The 19,673-nt window shown below is 39.9% G+C and overlaps 1 protein-coding gene across 2 annotated transcripts in view; it reads left to right on the top strand.

Moving 5' to 3' along the window:
- Positions 1–19,015: 19,015 nt before the first annotated feature.
- Positions 19,016–19,673, top strand: part of SCYL2 (SCY1 like pseudokinase 2) — a 54,940-nt gene continuing 54,282 nt past the window's right edge. For both annotated transcript variants that reach the window (XM_043881360.1, XM_043881359.1), the window contains exon 1: positions 19,016–19,262. The gene's annotated coding sequence lies outside the window, so the exon portion shown is untranslated. The remainder of the gene's footprint in view (positions 19,263–19,673) is intronic.

Below are 19,673 nucleotides of genomic sequence, written 5' to 3'. Positions count from 1 at the left end.
CTGCTCAAATCTCACTTTCTCAGTGAGCCCAGCCTTGGCCACACCATTTAATACCATAAGCTCCTACTAACCCCCACCCTAGCACCTCAAAATTCCCTTAAACTGCTCTTTTTTTTTTTCTATTGCATTTGTTGTTTCGATCAAACTATATGATGATAACTTACTGCGTGTGTTTTTTTATTTTTGTCTGTGCCACGCAGCCTGTGGAATCCTGTTTCCCTGACCAGGGATCAAACCTGAGTCCCTGAAGCAAAAGTGAAAAAGGGCCTGCATCTTTGTGTTTAGTACCTAAGACAGTGTCTGGCACATAGTAATGCACCAGAAATAGGTTGAAGAAATTAATCAATATACTTGTAAATATCAGCTAAATACCAAGGTTGTTTTGAATCTGCTTCCTTCTCTTTAGTGGGTGTGGGAAGAGAGCATTCCTTCAATCTTTGCCCATTATAGGTACTCAGTAAATCATTTATTAAGTGAATGCTTTGCTTTTTCATCTGACACAAATAGCTTAGTAATAACTGTGTCCAGGAAAAATGCCAGACATAGCTTGAAGAGCTCATAGTGGATCTCCAGTAGGAACAAGACTAGTTGTCCTGCCTGTACTTTTAATAATGACTTGGATTGCAGAACTGCTTTGGCAAGAGTTTTCAGGACCACCATTTTGTTATCAAACTGTAAACAGGAAGATTCATTAGCTTGAATTGGTTTTAAATGAAATAAATAGAAGGTTTTAAAACTGTTGTTGCAATTTTTTTCACCTTTTTTTGTAATTTGTTGGCACTAGCTTCTGATGCAATTGCCATGAAAGTAAGTAGCCACCATAATTCTTCTCTAACGTTGGACAACAATCTTAGATATAGCAGTGTGCTTCAAGTGCTGCTGTTCTTTTATCATTTTCTGTTACATGGGTTTACAAAGAAGACAAAGCAAGGGGAAAAAAATAAATGCAGATTATAGTACTTAGCAGTCAATTAAAATGCTGTGATGCTGTATTTGGTTTGCAGATTCATTTCTACATTTGAAAAGTTTTTATTATAAAATATTTCAAACATATAGGAAATTATCTATATAATATGCCAAACACATGTATAATTATATCCAGCACTGTCAAACATTAATTTCTTTTTTTTTTTTGGTTGCATGCCACAGCCTGTGGGATCTTAGTTCCCCGACCAAGAATCAAACCCGCACCCTCTGCACTGGACCACCAGAGAAATCCCCTTAATTTGTTTTTAATGTGAAATTATATGGTCACCTACATAGCTAAAAAAAGACATGATGTGTCACTCAATTTTTATTTTACTAAAAGGTCACCAAATTAGTACATCAGAAATTAATATTTACAGACACCTCAATTCTCTAGTCCTGTGAAAGTGAAAAGTGAAAGTGAAAGTCGCTCAGTCATGTCCAACTCTTTGCAACTGTATAGTCCATGGAAGTCTCCAGGCCAGAATACTGGAGTTGGGTAGCCTTTCCCTTCTCCAGGGGATCTCCCCAATCCCAGGAATCCCCTCTCTGGTCCTGTAGTGTATCAAAATATTTCTTAGAGTGTCCCTATGATAGAATTACCTTAGATCTAATTCCTATACTACATTATTACATTTGACATTACAATGTACATGACAGGCAAAAAGTAGTGAAAAAAAAGTGAGAAAAGAACTGTATGAGGGAGTCTGCTGGTGATCTAGTTGTTAGGACTTGGAGCTTTCACTGACAGGTCCCTTGGTGTCCTCTGTGTTGGGGGAACTAAAATTCCATACGCCATGGTCTTTGGCCAAAAAACAAAAAAAGACTCCATGAGGTAATTTGACACCATAGAAAAAAATATTAAAATGCAACATTCAGGGAATTCCATGGTGGTCCAGTGGTTAGAAATCCTTGCTTACACTACAGGGGGCATGGGTTCAATCCCTTCTTGGGGAACTAAGACCCTACCTGCTGCACAGCACAGCCAAAACAGCAATGCTAACATAATTCATGTAATTTTCCAAAACTCAATCCTCAGGTTTTATTATTATGCAAGAAAACTGAAGTTTAAACATCTCTTCACTAAAAGTTCAATAATTCCTGAATAAATACCAATATACTCATCAGTTAATAAGCAGCTTCTCTCCTAATCTAGAAAACTCAGCAGTGGCCACAGGACTGGAAAAGGTCAGTTCTCATTCCAATCCCAAAGAAAGGCAATCCCAAAGAATGCTCAAACTACCGCACAATTGCACTCATCTCACATGCTAGTAAAGTAATGCTCAAAATTCTCTATGCCAGGCTTCAGCAATACGTGAACCGTGAACTTCCAGATGTTCAAGCTGGTTTTAGAAAAGGCAGAGGAACCAGAGATCAAATTGCCAACATTTGCTAGATCATTGAAAAAGCAAGAGAGTTCCAGAAAAACATCTACTTCTGCTTTATTGACTATGCCAAAGCCTTTGACTGTGTGGCTCACAATAAACTGTGGAAAATTCTGAAAGAGATGGGAATACCAGACCACCTGACCTGCCTCTTGAGAAACCTGTATGCAGGTCAGGAAGCAACAGTTAGAACTGGACATGGAACAACAGACTGGTTCCAAATAGGAAAAGGAGTATGTCAAGGCTGTATATTGTCACCCTGCTTACTTAGCTTATATGCAGAGTACATCATGAGAAACGCTGGGGTGGAGGAAGCACAAGCTGGAATCAAGATTGCTGGGAGAAATATCAATAACCTCAGATATGCAGATGACACCATCCTTATGGCAGAAAGTGAAGAAGAACTAAAGAGCCTCTTGATGAAAGCGAAAGAGGAGAGTGAAAAAGTTGGCTTAAAGCTCAACATTCAGAAAACTAAGATCATGACATCCAGTCCCATCACTTCATGGCAAATAGATGGGGAAACAGGGGAAACAGTGGCTGACTATTTCTTGGGGCTCCAAAATTACTGCAGATGGTGATTGCAGCCATGAAATTAAAAGACGCTTACTCCTTGGAAGGAAAGTTATGACCAACCTAGACAGCATATTAAAGAGCAGAGACATTACTTTGTCAACAAAGGTCTGTCTAGTCAAGGCTATGGTTTTTCCAGTGGTCATGTATGGATGTGAGAGTTGGACTATAAAGAAAGTTGAGTGCCAAAGAATTGATGCTTTTGAACTGTGGTGTTGGAGAAGACTCTTGAGAGTCCCTTGGACTGTGAGGAGATCCAACCAGTCCATCCTAAAGGAAATCAGTCCTGGGTGTTCATTGGAAGGACTGATGTTGAAGCTGAAACTCCAGTACTTTGGCCACCTGATGCGAAGAGCTGACTCATTTGAAAAAACCCTGATGCTGGGAGAGATTGAGAGCAGGAGGAGAAGGGGACGACAGAGGATGAGATAGTTGGATGGCAACACTGACTCGATGGACATGGGTTTGGGTGGACTCCGGGATTTGGTGATGGACAGGGAGGCCTGGTGTGCTGTGGTTCATGGGGTCGCAAAGAGTCGGTCACGACTGATCAACTGAAATGAACTGAACTGAACTCCTGATTGTAATATTTTATTATGACATCAAAGAGTAACTTCTTCTGTGTATTCAGTTTTGTCTCTTCATTTCTGTGTTGTACTAACTCCTGGCCAACAGTAACTATTAACTGACCAGGGAAATATTCCAAGCATTTAATTGCTGCATCAAGCCAGTTATCAATCCTGGAGGTAAAAAACAAAATAAATCAATGGTTGACATTTCCATTTAATTACCTAAAACATTATTTGATAAAGCATAATGAAATCTAGCTTATAATTAACAATCTAAGAAAAAACAACTAGAAAATCTTTTCAGTAATTTTTGCTGGATGACTGAGTAAATGAGAAGGAATAGAATTTTCCTTGCTAGATACCACCATACTTTTTTCTACCTTGACTTTCAGGGAATTATAATATCTGGGGCCACTGTTTCATTATTTGTTCTACCTGTGTTAGATTTTGTGGAGAAGAGTTCATCTGTACTGTTCTATTCCATTGGTGGGTCCTCTGTCATTTCCTGCTCTGATCATTAGGTGCGTAGGGTTGTATTATTATTTGAAAATAAGATACTAAATGCTTTCCCATCAAGATGCACTGTTTAAATCCCACTGCACACTCTTTTCCCCATTATATCTCCCAACTCCAATAGATAAGAAATTTAGGGGACTTCAGTGATGGTCCAGTGGCTAAGATTCTTCGCTTGCAATGCAGGGGGGACTGCTTTTGATCCCTGGTCAGGGAGCTAGATCCCATATGCTGCAACTAAAGATCCTGCATGCTGCAAGAAATATCAAGCATCCCTTGTGCTGCAACTAAGATCCTGCACAGCCATATATATTTAAAAGCCTCTGAAATCAGTATTTCTTTATAAAAGAAATTTAAGATTCTTTCACTCCTCCCTCCCTTCAGTGATGACTTTGGAAGGCCTATAATTCCCCTTTCTCCTCATCTGCCACCTTCCCAACCCCAGATTTTGCTGAGATAGATTAGTATTTATTATAATTTCCCTTAACACTATGTACCTTCTTTGTTGACATCATATTTAGCACTTACACTTTGTACATTCTCACACAGTTTTACCTTATCAACTTGGAATTTATGTGTGTGTGTGTGTCTATATGCATGCATGTATGTTTGTACCCATGCATGTATGTTTCTATGCATGCACATATGGGTACAAAATTAGGGAGAAAAGAAAATGGAATACACAGACCAAAGTTCATTGCTTACCAATATTTCCTTCCTCTTCACCTGTCTCCATCTTGGGGTTCTGGCTATTTCTTTGTAAACGCATTAAAATGTATCTTCGAATATTTTCTTAGGATGGGGTTCTTAAGTGATTCTTGCTATGAATTCTGGATGATCCTGAAATATCTTTCCTTCTTCTCTTCACTTCCTTTTCCTTCCTTCCTTCTCTTCCCTCCCCTCTACCCCCCAGGTAAATGGAACATATTGCTTAAATGTGTAGCTCATTATTTTTCGGCTCCTAGTGTTGCAGGTGAAAAGATGAAGGGCAGTGGGTTGCATTTTTCTTGCAGGTAACCTACCCTTTCTGCCTAGAAGCTCATAAAGGCTGACTGGCTGCTGTCTGGTTCCTGCAGAGGCTTCTAAAGAAATCATGTTTCTTTGTTGGTGTCCCTATACTCTCTCTGACTCAGGGGCTGGGGAAGTCTCAGCCACTTGTTGGGTTGTTCTTGGCCTATTGTAAATTAGGAGCAAGCATGTCATGTGCAAAGGGCTTCCTCGGTAGTACTAGTGGTAAAGAGCCTGCCTTCCTGTAGAGGAGATATAAGAGACACAAGTTTGATCCCTGGGTCAGGGAGATCCCCTGGAGGAGGGCACGGCAACCCACTCCAATATTCTTGCCAGGAATTCTCCTTGGACAGAGAAGACTGGTGGCCCATGGTCCATAGGGTCACAAAGAACCGGACACAACTGAAGTGACTTAGCACACACACATACGCATGCATGTTATGTGCAAACAGGACCATGGTTGATTAAGATGGTTCACAGGTCTCTGATCACCAAGCTCTTCCTAGGATCTGAAGCTTTCTGGTTCCCAGGTCTGAAGTCTGATGTTCTTTTCTTGTTTGGCCCACGTGGGAGAAAGCATCATATCAGTTCTCTCTGCCTGAAGTACCCAAGGTCATATACCTATGGTTCCCAGCAACTGGTTTACCAGGAGTGACAAATACCTTGGAGTTGGGAGTGAAAGAGAAGGGACCTCATTCAGGTTACAGGGGTCCTCGAACATCTTCACAAATGAGGCTGCTTTTATGAGAGGTCTTATTTCATTGTACTGTAATGCTTTGTTTCATGAACATCTCCCCTACTAGACTGTGGCTTCTTTTAAAGCAGGGATGAATAAACCAGTAAAAACCATCATGGTTGTTATTTTATGGTTATAAAATGAAAATAATAGAACTGTGGAAAAGCACTCAGGGCTGGTGCAGGGAAAGAAGATTGACAAATCATGACTGAGCTGAAATGAATGAAACCACTAAGATATCCAGTCATCTTCTCACAGGTCATAACCAGGGACTTTCTATTTTAGATCAAAGGAGAATTCAGTGATTAATTTCTGAATCAAAGATGGTGTTTGCTTATATATACAAATATGTTCTCATCCAGTTAAAGAAACAAGGGCAAAAGATGAGAAAGAACATTTTACTTATAAATTGACAATAAAAATGGTCACTTAAAACTAAAATCATGGCATCTGGTCCCATCACTTCATGGCAAATAGATGGGGAAACAGGGGAAACAGCGGCTGACTTTATTTTTCTGGGCTCCAAAATCACTGCAGATGGTGATTGCAGCCATGAAATTAAAAGACGCTTACTCCTTGGAAGGAAAGTTATGACCAACCTAGACAGCATATTAAAAAGCAGAGATCTTACTTTGTCAACAAAGGTCCGTCTAGTCAAGGCTATGGTTTTTCCAGTGGTCATGTATGGATGTGAGAGTTGGACTATAAAGAAAGTTGAGTGCCGAAGAATTGATGCTTTTGAACTGTGGTGTTGGAGAAGACTCTTGAGAGTCTCTTGGACTGCAAGGAAATCCAACCAGTCCATCCTAAAGGAGATCAGTCCTGGGTGTTCATTGGAAGGACTGATGTTGAAGCTGAAACTCCAGTACTTTGGCCACCTGATGCGAAGAGCTGACTCCTTTGAAAAGACCCTGATGCTGGGAAAGATTGAGAGCAGGAAGAGAAGGGGATGACAGAGGATGAGATAGTTGGATGGCAACACTGACTCGATGGACATGGGTTTGGGTGGACTCCGGGAGTTGGTGATGGACAGGGAGGCCTGGCCTGCTGCGGTTCATGGGGTCGCAAAGAGTCAGACATGACTGAGCGACTGAACTGAACTGACTCAGGTAGACGTAAGTTTAGAATCACCTTTCTGTCTAGGCAAGTATTAGCGATACCAAGATCTTCCTCTCTAATTGAAGAATTTGTGTTTTAACTAGAGGTTCCAAAATACTTTCCAAGAATGGAAGGTGAATCAGTTGAAGAATACATAACAATATTTGTTGTTTCCAACATCTTCCACAGCTTAGAAAGAAAAATAATACAACTATCGGACTAATAAATAAGATACACACATTCAACCAGTATTATAAAATTCTATAATACAATACAAAAGTATTAACATAAAATAATGGATGAATTTAATGCTGGATAATTAAATTGGCTAAGTTACAGTTTTTCTTTTCAAGATTGACCTTTAAATAGACATCAGGGTTATGAGTCATATTACTTTTATTTTCTGGTTATGTTAATTATAAAGTTATATTATCTAGCTTTTAAGGGGTATTATCAATAGGTTAATTTCAGATATAAAAAGATATTGGTCCTGCTTATAAATTATTTTGCACATCTGAGAGAATGAGATTACTAATTATTTACAATTTTATTCAAAGCAGGGATAGTTGTAGTTAAATTGTTTTTAAATTCAAATATAGTATTAGGTTAATTTTAACTTGGGTTTCTGATCATTTATGTTAAGAGTTAATAAAGTTTTTTTTTATTCTAAGCATTGGATCATCATTTATGTTTTTCTTTAAATGAAAGAAAATTACAGAAGCTAAAGCTACAGTAAATCTCTTGCAGAGCTTTACTGCCAATCATCGTTGTTCAGTCACTAAGTCATGTCTGACTCTTTGTGACCCCATGGTTGCCCTCTGTTCTTCCCAGTAGCATACTGGACATCTCCCAACCTGGGGGATTCATCTTCCAGTGCCATATCTTTTTGCCTTTTCATACTGTTCATGGTGTTCTTGTGGCAAGAATACTGGAGTGGTTTGCCATTTCCTCCTCCACTGGACCGTGTTTCGTCAGAACTCTTCACTATGACCTGTCCATCCTGAGTGGCTCTGCATGGCGTGGCTCATAGCTTCATTGAGTTATGTAAGCCCCTTCGCCATGACAAGGCTGTTATCTATAAAGGGGTACTGCCAATAGCCTATGCATTAAATCTGGATCATGGCCAAGATTTGTCTGGTTATTTTGAATAGTATTTTGAATAGAATTACCTTGTTTAAAAATGGGAAATTTCGTATAAAATTCTCGGTTTCTAGCTTCTCTTTAAAAGTATCGTAAGATCTCATAACACAGGGCTTGAATTAATGCCTGACCAAAGTTAGCTGATATGTTAGTGGCTACCCTCTTTGCACTGACATGTCATTTCCAGCTCACCACAAACCCCACCAATTTCCTACTGTACCCCAAACAGTGAAGTTGACTGTCAGCTACCATTTTCATGGTATCATGCTATTGGTTTTGCTACAGTAGAAATTAATTTCCCTAGAGTTATATCTCTGTCTTAAGCAGGAAAAGGAAAAACAACCAATGGGGCCACTGCTTGGCAAATCCCATGGACAGAGGAGCCTGGCGGAGTTGCAAAAGAGTCAGACACAACTTAGCGACTAAACAACAAGGGCCAGGCATTTCAAGCAAAATGACAGTATATATTTTTCCTACATGTTTGAAAATTAAATACTCACACGCTCTCTGATTTTTCTGGCTCCTAAAGGTATCTGAGTTTGCTACTGCTGAGTTACTGACCAAAAACAAATCAACAATCTTTTAGTAAAGACCTAAGATCATTTGTTATTGTTTAGTCTGTAAGTCGTGTCTGACACTTTGTGACCCCATGAACTGTAGCACGCCAGGCTTCCCTGTCCTTTACTATCTCCCAGAGTTTGCTCAAACTTATGCCCACTGAATCAATGATGCCATCATCTTCTGTTGCCACCTTCTCCTCTTGCCTTCAATCTTTCCCAGTATCAGGGTCTTTTCCAGTGAGTCAGCTTTTCGCATCAGGTGGCCAAAGTATTGGCACTTCAGCTTCAGCAACTGTCCTTCCAGTGAATATTCAAAGTTTGATTTCCTTTAGAATGGACTGGTTTGATCTCCTTGCTCTCAAGACTCTCAAGAGTCTTCTCCAGCACCACAATTTGAAAGTGTCAATTTGTCAGCGCTCAGCCTTCTTTATGGTGCAACTCTCACATCCATACATGACTACTGGAAAAACCATAATTTTGACTAGACGGACCTTTGTCAACAAAATGATGTCTCTGCTTTTTAATAGTGTCTGGGTTTGTCATAGCTATTCTTCCAAGGAGCAAGCATCTTTTAATTTCGTGGCTATAGTCACTGTCCCCATTGATTTTGGAGCCCAAAAGAATGAAAATTGACACTGTTTCCACAATTTCCCCATCTACTTACCATGAAGTGATAGAAACAGATGCCGTGATCTTAGTTTTTTTGAATGTTGAGTTTCAAGCCAGCTTTTTCACTCTCCTCTTTCCCCTTCATCAAGAGGCTCTTTAGTTCCTCTTCACTTTTTGCCATTAAAGTGATATCATCTGCATATCTCAGGTTGTTGATATTTCTTCTGGCAATCTTGAGTGCAGCTTATGATTCATTCAGCCCAGCATTTCACATGATGTACTCTGCATATAAGTTAAGTAAGCAGGGTGACAATATACAGCCTTGATGTACTCCTTTCCCAATTTTGAACCAGTCTGATGTTCCATGTCTAGTTCTAACTGCTGCTTCTTGTCCTGCATATAGGTTTCTCAGGGAAAAAATAGCCTCTAGTCAATCAGTCCATATTTGTTAATACCAACCTTTGGGCATAGCACTGAATCAAGTGCTAGAAAAAGATATATATAATGACCCTTCAGCAGCCATCCATAGGTGAAGAGGAAAGGATAGCCACACATGAAATGAATGAAGGCAAATTTTATCAAGTCACCAAGAAGCATGAATAGATTCTTATGAATAAATCCAAAAGTAGAAAAAAGACTATTTGGCAATAGCATCAAGACAGAATATTCATTTACTCAACAAACATTTTGAGACCTATTTTGTATTAGACACTGTTCTAGGTTCCAGGGACATAGTGGTAACCAAAACAGGCAAAATTCTTGCCTTAATGAAGCTTATAGTCTATGGGGAAGAGGGAGGCAGACAGTAAATAACAAAAAGTGAAGTATGTCTGTGTCAGTTTGTAGTTAGTTCTCTGGAGAGAAATGAAGGAAAAAAGGAGATCAGACTACACTATGGGGTTAGTGTTGTGATTTTAAATAAGATGTGTGGGAATTATCATTAGGAAGATGATATTTGAGTCAAGACCTGAAGGAGAGGGAGCAGAGAAATGTGCATGTCTAGATATACTAGCCAAGTGCAGAGCAGATAAACAGAATAGTTAGCGCCATGTGAGGAAATTAAGACTCAAGAAGGACGTTGTGGCAACACATACAGTGACCACCGTATTCTTTTTCTTTTTTTCCATTTATTTTTATTAGTTGGAGGCTAATTACTTTACAATATTGTAGTGGTTTTTGCCATACATTGACATGAATCCGCCATGGATTTATATGTATTCCCCATCCCGATCCCCACTCCCACCTCCCTCTCCACCCGATCCCTCTGGGTCTTCCCAGTGCACCAGGCCCGAGTACTTGTCTCATGCATCCAGCCTGGGCTGGTGATCTGTTTCACCCTAGATAATATACATGTTTTGATGCTATTCCCTCGAAACATCCCACCCTCGCCTTACCACCGTATTCTTAATAGAGCATTTCTTATCCAATCATCTCTGTGCTGGGTGAAGGGGATACAAGGGGACATACTTTGCATTTGAAGAGCATACAATCCATCCAGCCTTTAGGATGGTCTAAACACACATATATACACATATATGTACAGATGAGTGTATGTGTATATATGTATAAATAAAAAGAAAATTTTTATAAAATGAGGAGGCAGTATATGAGCCATTCATTCACTAAATGTTACATACCAACAGCTAAGCACTGGGCCATTCAACGGGGGATACAACGGTGACCAAAGATGAGGACTGTCCCTAAGTACCTCCCACTCCAGTAGGAAATAAAGACAAGTCAACAGGCAGTTTCATTCAGTGTATAAGTGTTTTGGTGGGAGAAGTACAGTGTATTCAGTAGGAATCACACTTCGCTTCGGCTGAGGAAAACTTTGTACCATGTATTCTTCTGGAAGTCAAGTAAAGCTGATGAATAGTGGAATTGCTCTAGCTGATCTGGACAGTCCCCTCAAGAGAGAGGGAAAGTACCTACATCTTTAGAATCCCTAACATTTCTAAAATATATTTCAAAAAATATTAGTATATTAGCTTCAAAATGTTAGTCATTATATTTTTTTATATTTCTAATACATTTTACAGGTGTTATCAGAAAGAAACACCTGTAAAAAATAAACAAATCTCAGCAAAGAAACACACCTCACCTGTAAAAAATAAACAAATCTCAGCAAAGGTTCACCTTGACTCTATTAGTCACACAAATGCAAATTTGCAAGAAGCCTGCAGTCCTGCCTTTATCACTGCTAGCAGAATTTTCGACTCAATTCAAGTGAAGTAGGTTTCTCAGTTTTTTGAGAATTAAGGAATGACCTTTTTCAAAAACAAAGAAAAGAAGAACTCGATACTTTTATTTCTTGGCTGACATTTATACAGGAATATTGCCAACTGCATACCTTTAGCCAACCATATTTTTCCAAATAGAAAGTAGCTTAGATTTTCTTGTGGGCCAGCTAATTATTTAGTTTTATAAAACCAGACAGTTTTAATGTGTTAATACATCTGAGGGGTGTTTTTGTGCTTGAGGATCACAGAATAGTCAGATTTCAGTGGATAATAACAACAACAAAAGCTCCAACCGTGCCTGATTTGTTAGAATTTAGAGAAACTTCCAGATGCATTTTTCCAAAAATTTTGGTATGAAAATTTTTTAAAAGTGAATTTTTTTCACTCATTAGATATAAGAACAGTCAATTTTAAAGTTAGTTCTCTTTTGCAAACTCTTTTACAAAACAAACAAAAAAAAACAATAAAAAATCTACTTTAGTGGATTTAGTAGATTTAAGACTTTCAAAGATAAAGAGACTCGTTATTAGTAACTTATGAAAGAGTACCTCTCTCAAAACTGTGTTTTATTAGAAAGAACAACTAAAATAGGTTCTGTTTCTCTATTTTGAAGGCTGACACCATTCAGTTGGTACAAAGAGCAAACATACCAACTACACATATTTCAACTGTACCCATTTAACAGTTTACAATACTTTGTTGCAACAGTAATGATAAGACACTGAAAAAGCGTGGAAATCTAGGTGTGAGTCCTTTTTAAAAACTTATTTATTTCACTGTGTCGAGTCTTAGTTGCAGCACACCAGATCTTCTGGCGCAGCATGCAGCCCACAGGCTTAGTTCCTCCAAGGCATGTGGGCCCCTAGTTCCCCGACAAGGGATTGAACCCCCACCCCTCAACCACTGAACCACCAGGGAAGTCCCCGGGTCTGAGTCTTGATGCCATTAGTTAACTGCGGAAACTTTGCAAGTTATCTAACTTTTCTGAGTCTCAGTTTCTTTGTCTGTAAAATAAATAGTCTAAACAAAAGTAAAGTAGAGGTTCCCAGACTTGGCTGATTTTTGTTTTAACATGAAGTTTCCTTTTTTAGGGGATTCCCTGACAGTTCAGTGGTCAGAACTCAGAACTTTTATTGCCGTGAAAGTGAAAGTCACTCAGTTGTGTCTGACTTTTTGCATGGATAGTCCATGGAATTCTCCAGGCCAAAATACTGGAGTAGGTAGCTGTTTCCTTCTCCAGGAAATCTTCCCAATCCAGGGATTGAACCCAGGTCTCCTGCACTGCAGGTGGATTCTTTACCAGCTGAGTTACCATGTAAGCCATGACCCAGGTTCAATCCTTTGTAGGGGAATTAAGATCCCAGAAGATGCACAGTACAGCCAAAAAAATCTCCTTTTTTAAAATGCAAAACTTAATAATTATTGTTTTGCAACAATGTTTAAAATATCTGGCTAAACACAAGAGTGTTAAAACTAAAGATATGTCTATTTTCACCTAACATTTTTTGTTAAATATGTTATTCATAGAAGAGTATATAAATGCATGTGAATCATTTAAAGTATTTGGGAGACAAATGCAAGAAAAAGGAGAGGCATAAACCTTATTTTCCTTTTTAGAAAATTAATAGATGTCTGTAAAACTGAAAAAGTATGAAGCAGCAGTACAAGCATGACATTTAGAGACATGAGATATTTATAACATACATGAGTTACAATGTAGAGAATTGTAAATGTTGTCTTTGGAGAGGGGCAAATGCATGAGAGGAGAAGGGTAGGAAATTATTTTTTGGTAAGAAAATCTGTAGGACTACTTTAATGTTTTATATTATGTAAATGTATAACAAAGATAAAAATAAATGTCTTTCCCTTACCATGTCTTATTTATTTATCCTTTTGAGTCTGTTTCCCCAACTATAAAATGAAAGTTCTATTCTCACATTTCAGGCCTATTGTTAAATTATAGATAACAAATATAAAATGCATTAACAAGTTACTTGGCCCAGAGAAAGGCCCAACAAATGAAAATTACTTTTATAAGAATCTTCACTGATAAATTATATCCATCTTTAGTTAGGAATTTCTTTTTTGTTTTTGTTTAGTCACTAAGCTGTGTCTGATTCTTTGTGACCCCATGGACTGCAGCTCGTCAGGCTTCCCTGTTCTTCACAATCTCCTGGAATTTGCTTAAACTCATGTCCACTGAATTGGTGAGGCTATCTAACTATCGCATCCTCTGTCATCCCCTTCTTCAGCTGCCTTCAATCTTTCCCAGCATCAGGGTCTTTCAAATGTGTCAACTCTGTATCAGGTGGCCAAAGGATTGAAGCTTCAGCTTCAGCATCAGTAATTCCAAAGAATATTCAAGGTTGATGTACTTTAGGATTGACTGGCTTGATCTCCTTGCTGTCCAATGGACTCTTGAGAGTTCTCCAGCACCACAACTTGAAAGCATCAAGGCTTCAGCACTCAGCCTTCCTTATGGTCCAACTCTTACATCCATACATGACTACTGGAAAAACCATAGCTTTGACTGTACAGACATTTGTCAGCCAGGTGATGTCTCTGATTTCAATACGTTATTTAGGTTTGTCATAGATTTCCTTCCAAAAAGCAAGTATTCTTTAATTTCATGGCTTGAGTTACCATCCATAGTGATTTTGGAGCCCAAGAAAATGAAATCTGTCAATTTCCACTTTTCCCCGATCTATTTGCCATGAAGTGATGAGACCTGATGCCATGATCTTTGGTTTTTGAATGTCGAGTTTTAAGCCAGCGTTTTCACTCCTTTTTCACCTTCATCAAGAGGCTGTTTAGCTCCTCTTCACTTTCTGCCATTAGGGTGGTGTCATGTGCATATCTGAGGTTACTGATATTAATGTTTCTTGACCTGCATACAGGTTTCTCCAGAGACAGGTAAGGTATCCTATATCCTCATGGGAAAATGATGAGACAAGTTTTTCTTTTTCACTCATAATAGGTAAAAATCAAATTTTTGCTGGCTCTTCTTTTTCAGCCTGTCCTCTAAATATTAATCTTTCTCAGAGTTTTCTTCTAGTTCGTCTTCTCTTCTCATTTGCACCCTTTCTTCGGGCACCATGCATTTCTCTTCTCACACTTATCCTAGCTTTTGTTGATAACTTTTGCTCCTCCAGTGTGCAAATCATGCTTGTTTTGCTTCTGTCATGGTTTGACCACACGCAGTATAGTATGTAACCATTAATGAATTGTGATTGCATCCCTCCTAACTGCCCTGGGCATGGGGCTCGTCTTCCCACTGTTAAGTGGCATTATAAGGACAAAACAACAAGTAGATGAAGTATTGGGGAAGGAAGGACAAACTCCTCGATGGCTAATAAAAAAAATCCACCTGCAGTGCAGAAGATGCGGGTTCGATCACTGGGTTGGGAAGGTTCCCTAAATGAGACGATGGCAACCTACTCCAGTGTTCTTGCCTGGAGAATCCCATGGACGGAGGAGCTTGGTGGGGCTACAGTCTATAGTGTCGCAAAGAGTTGGACACGACTGAGCAACTGAACATACAGGGCATTTACAGAGCTGTGGAACTATTCTGTATGATACTATAATGGCGGGACAGTCATCAGACATCTGTCAAAACCCACATAATATACACCACCAAGAATGCACACTAATGTAAGTCATGGGCTTTGAGTGATAATGATGTATCAGTGTAGGTGCATGGATTATAGCAAATAACCACTCTGGTGTAGGGTGTTGATCGTGGGGGAGGCTGTGTATACATGGAAATTCCCTGTACTTTTTGCTCAATTTTTCTGTGAACCTAACACTGTTCTAAAAAAGTAAGGTCTATTTTAAAAAGTCAGTTCTTCCTTAAAAGTTCTCAGAAGAACTAATGGAAACTGAAATTACCTTTTGAAAGTGGGAGAACAGGTTTGTCAACTGTGATGCTCATAGGTAAAGCCAGAGTCCCACTCATTGTGTCAATAAATAACTCAATTCTTTCCTCACCAATCTCTTGGGCTAGAGGATTTGAAATCATTTCATCTTCTGGTCAGTTGAAAGAAACAATATGTGAATTTCTCTATTATATATAGGACCAATATTTCAAATATGCATTTAAATTTATTAAAACTTACTTATCTATTTCCTATTTTCAAAAACATGTCAGGCAGCTTACCATAAAAGATACAAGTAATAAATTTATTAGGTAATAGAATATCACCAAAAGAGGATGTTAGGATTGTAAATAAACAGAAAAATACATATGTTAATTCTAAGGTTATCATGGTTTCTGTAACAGAGTAGAAAACTTCTGCTCTAGTTTCCATAACTGTGACTTTATCTACTTTGGTTAAGTCACTTTTCAAAAACTAGGAAGCACACAATTCATCAGAGGAGATAAAGTTTTTCCTGGTATAAATTCTGAAGTATTTATGTGATCATTTCCTCATAACCATTTTAGAGCAAATGCAGAAATAGATTAATTTATACATGGCTCTTTCTTCTACTAATTTCTGAAGAAACTTGAAAGTTAAATATTTAAGGTTCGCTCAGTGAAGACTGTTCTGCCAGCATCTAAACACAAAATACTACAATATCTTGGTTAACACTAACCTTAAATGTTCCTTTGCTTTTATTTCATCAGTTAACCCAGTCTCAGAATTCTTTTTTCTTTTGCAAAAAACATAAGATGATTTATTGCCTAGAAACCTGTAGAGGCTATTGTTTGAATCTTCAAATTCCAATTCCTTTTAATTTTTGAATAGCTTCATTCCTACTGGTTCAAATACTTTATGGTTCATTAGAACTTGCCAAAGACAAACTCCTTTAAGATGAGAGATGTCATCACTACTTAGGCACATATTTTGCATAAGATGACTTAATACTGCATCAACAACATAGGAACCAGTAAAAAAAGTCTTCTTTGTTCATAAATGATGCCTCCTTCTTTTCATTCCCACTTGAGTCTGAAGGGAGTAAATAATACCATCCCATAGCTGAGTGGCTTGAAAAGGACCAGAGCATCATGAAAAAAATTTTTAACATGTTTCTAGCAAGTTTAGATTTCATAAAAATGTTTTTTTTTTGCAACCTTATGCTTTTTGATGTCATATCTGCTGCCAATGCCTTTCTTAAGTTTCTTCTCCTCACATCTTATGGAAACTATAATAGGTTTACTAAGGTTGCACATGTTCATCTGCCAATAAAATCAGAGTAAACCTAGGAATTTGCTTTATTGATAAAACATATACTATTATGTGAATGTGTAGTCTTGAAGGATATTAATTTAAGATACATTCCAAAGGAATGCACTCACTTACTGAAATCTTGTTTACTACAGAGCTGTGACTTCATCAGACTCTGTTTTCATTTCTTCTTTTTGACTTTTTGAACAATGACAACCTTTGCATGAAAGAAATCTAGGGCAAGAAGCTGAAAAAAAACTGATTTATCTGTCAGTTGTTCTTGTTGAAAAAGAAAACTTAGTTAGGAATAATGAAAACCTGAAGACAATAAAATGTCCAGCACATGGGGACTAGTTAAATAGATCATAGCATAGCTTTATTACAGAATATTAAAAATCCATTAGGAAGAATGACATTTATAGCATGAAGGATTTCATTAAGTAGTAAAAACAGAGTTGGGCAAACAATTTGTATACTATCCTAGTTATGCAAAAATAAATTCCCAACCTATACACAAATATACTAAAACAGAAAGAAAGATCTGGAAGGATAAAATTCAAACTAACCTTTGGGAAATAGACATAATGAAATCATGTTCACTTTTCAGCATACATATTTCTGATTTTTATAATGTACATATATAAACTTTTTCAATTAATTGGAGACAATAAAATTTAAAAATTGAGATACAATTTACATTTCACAGAATTCACTCTTTTAAAGTGTACAATTCAATGACTTTTCATTCACAACTCTGTGCAGCTATCTCTTTCATCTAACTCCAGACCATTTCATCACTTCAAAAAGAAGACTCCATACAGTTAGCAGTCACACTTCATTCCCTCCTACCTCAGTGAATTTTTAATAAAATTTTTTTAGTAAGATAAGGGAATAAATTGAAACATCTAGAATGTTGTTTCTAGATTTTTGTTGTTAGAATCCGAGAATTTAAGGTCTTTCTTCCTTTGCCTATGAATAACTGGAAGTTCAATTCAGTTCAGTTCAGTCGCTCAGTCGTGTCTGACTCTTTGCGACTCCATGGACCGCAGAACGCCAGGCCTCCCTGTTCATCACCAACTCTCGGAGTTTACTCAAACTCATGTCCATCGAGTCCGTGATGCCATCCAACCATCTCATCCTCTGTCATCCCCGTCTCCTCCTGCCTTCCATTTTCCCCAGCATCAGGGTCTTTTCAAATGAGTCAGCTCTGCATCAGGTGACCAAAGTACTGGAGTTTCAGCTTCAACATCAGTCCTTCCAATGAACACTCAGGACTGATTTCCTTTAGGATGGACTGGTTGGATCTCCTTGCAGGCCAAGCGACTCTCAAGCATCTTCTCCAACACCACAGTTTAAAAGCATCAATTCTTCTCACTCAGCTTTCTTTATGGTCCAACTTTCACATCCATACACGACTACTGGAAAAACCATAGCTTTGACTAGACGGACCTTTGTTGGCAAAGTAATGTCTCTGCTTTTTAATATGCTGTCTAGGTTGGTCATAACTTCCCTTCCAAGGAGTAAGTTAATAATAGGAAACTGGATGCCAATTTTACATAATGGTGTGATGTTTAGAGCAAAGAAACAGTCACCTTCAAACGCCCTCTGTAGCAGAAGCTATCTATCCTTGAACTATCACAGTGCGAAATATTGTGGACAGTGCGTAGACAGGGGCATAGGGTGGAGGGCAGACTGGAAAAGGGGAAGGTTTGAGGAGTAGGACAGTGATGGGCAAGTAGGGTCGAGGTTAGGGTGGGGTGGGGTAGATAAGCCTAGGAGTCTATAACCCAATAACAGGGTTATTTTCCATGGACCATCTGCCTTGCTAAGCGTCGTTAAACAAGTAGGCCAGGTTAAAGAAATAGTCCTCGAGCTCAAGGACTTGCAGCATTGGCATCATCTTATGAACTTCTTAGAAATACAGACCATCAGACCGTACTCTTGAATCCAAGCTGCATTTTAACAACATCCCCAAATGATGTATTCATATTAAAGTCTGAGAAGCACTGCTTTCCAGGATTCCCCAAGTAGAGTAGCTTCTGAAAAGACCGAGAGGCGGTCCTCAGTCGGGCTGAGAGGACAGGTGGGCGGGGAAAGGGGCGGGTCCAGGGGAAAGGGCGGGCCCCAGGGGCCTGAGCTCAAAGTCCGAACCTTCGGTCTCCTCAGCCGTCCCCCTCTTCAGGGCACACTTGGCTAGGCTCTAAAGGGCTACCTGTCCTCCTTTTCCTGGAGCCTCTGGGCTCACGAAGCTCGATCCGTTCCGCCCAGGGCCGGGAAGCTGGTTCTGGCCGTCAAGGCAAGGATACGGAACCGCGGAGTCAAATGAACTGCCAGAAACTCTTCCACCGGGCTCCTCCTCCGGCCCGTGACCCCGCCCCAACTTGGCTCTCTTGGGGCGGGGCCAAAGAAGTCCTGGTCCCGCCCCTTCCGAACAAGCCGGAAGTGACGTCATGCCCGGACCGACTGGTCTTTCGGTCTTCTTCCCCCTCCTTTACTCTTCCTCCCCAATCCCGCCCCTTCCCTCCCCTTTCCCCTCCTCGAGTTCCAGCATTTGAGGCCGCGAGAGTGTAGGAGGCTATGGAGTAAGCGGGCGGCAACGGCCAGACGCCGAGGCTGAGCAGGAGCAGCCGAGAGGCGTTTGGGGGGCGGCGGGGGGGAAAGAGACCCAGCGCCGCCCCTCCTGAGGGAGAAGGGGAAGAGGTGAGTGACCGCCCATGGGCACTGAACGACCTCCTTCACCGGTCGTGCACCCGCCTGGGCTCCCCAGGCAGAGAAAAGGAATGGGGAAGGACCCGCGCGCGGGGTAGGCCTCCCAAGGTCCTCGGGGCTGGCGACTGTTGCCTGGTGACGGGCCTGCTGGCTGCAGGCGGGGCCGGCTGGGCGGTAGGCGCCCTGGCGCGAAGCCGGGCTGGGGGAGCGGCAAGCTGCGGGGAGCGGATCAGGGAGGCCCGAGTCTCCCGAAGAGGCCTGGAAGCGACTGGAGACCCGGGGCTGGAGCCATCTGCTGGAGGGAGAGCCCCCTGCTCGGGCTCAGGAGCTCGGGTTTCCGCGCTGGAGATCTTTGGTTCCCTTTTGGGAAATAGGACACTCCTCCGGGACTGGGTGAGAAGA

This window comes from Cervus elaphus, chromosome 22 (genome assembly GCF_910594005.1).
Source record: "Cervus elaphus chromosome 22, mCerEla1.1, whole genome shotgun sequence".
Taxonomy (NCBI): domain Eukaryota; kingdom Metazoa; phylum Chordata; class Mammalia; order Artiodactyla; family Cervidae; genus Cervus; species Cervus elaphus.
Note: the sequence above shows the minus strand (reverse complement) of the source record. Positions and strands in the feature narration are given on the sequence as shown.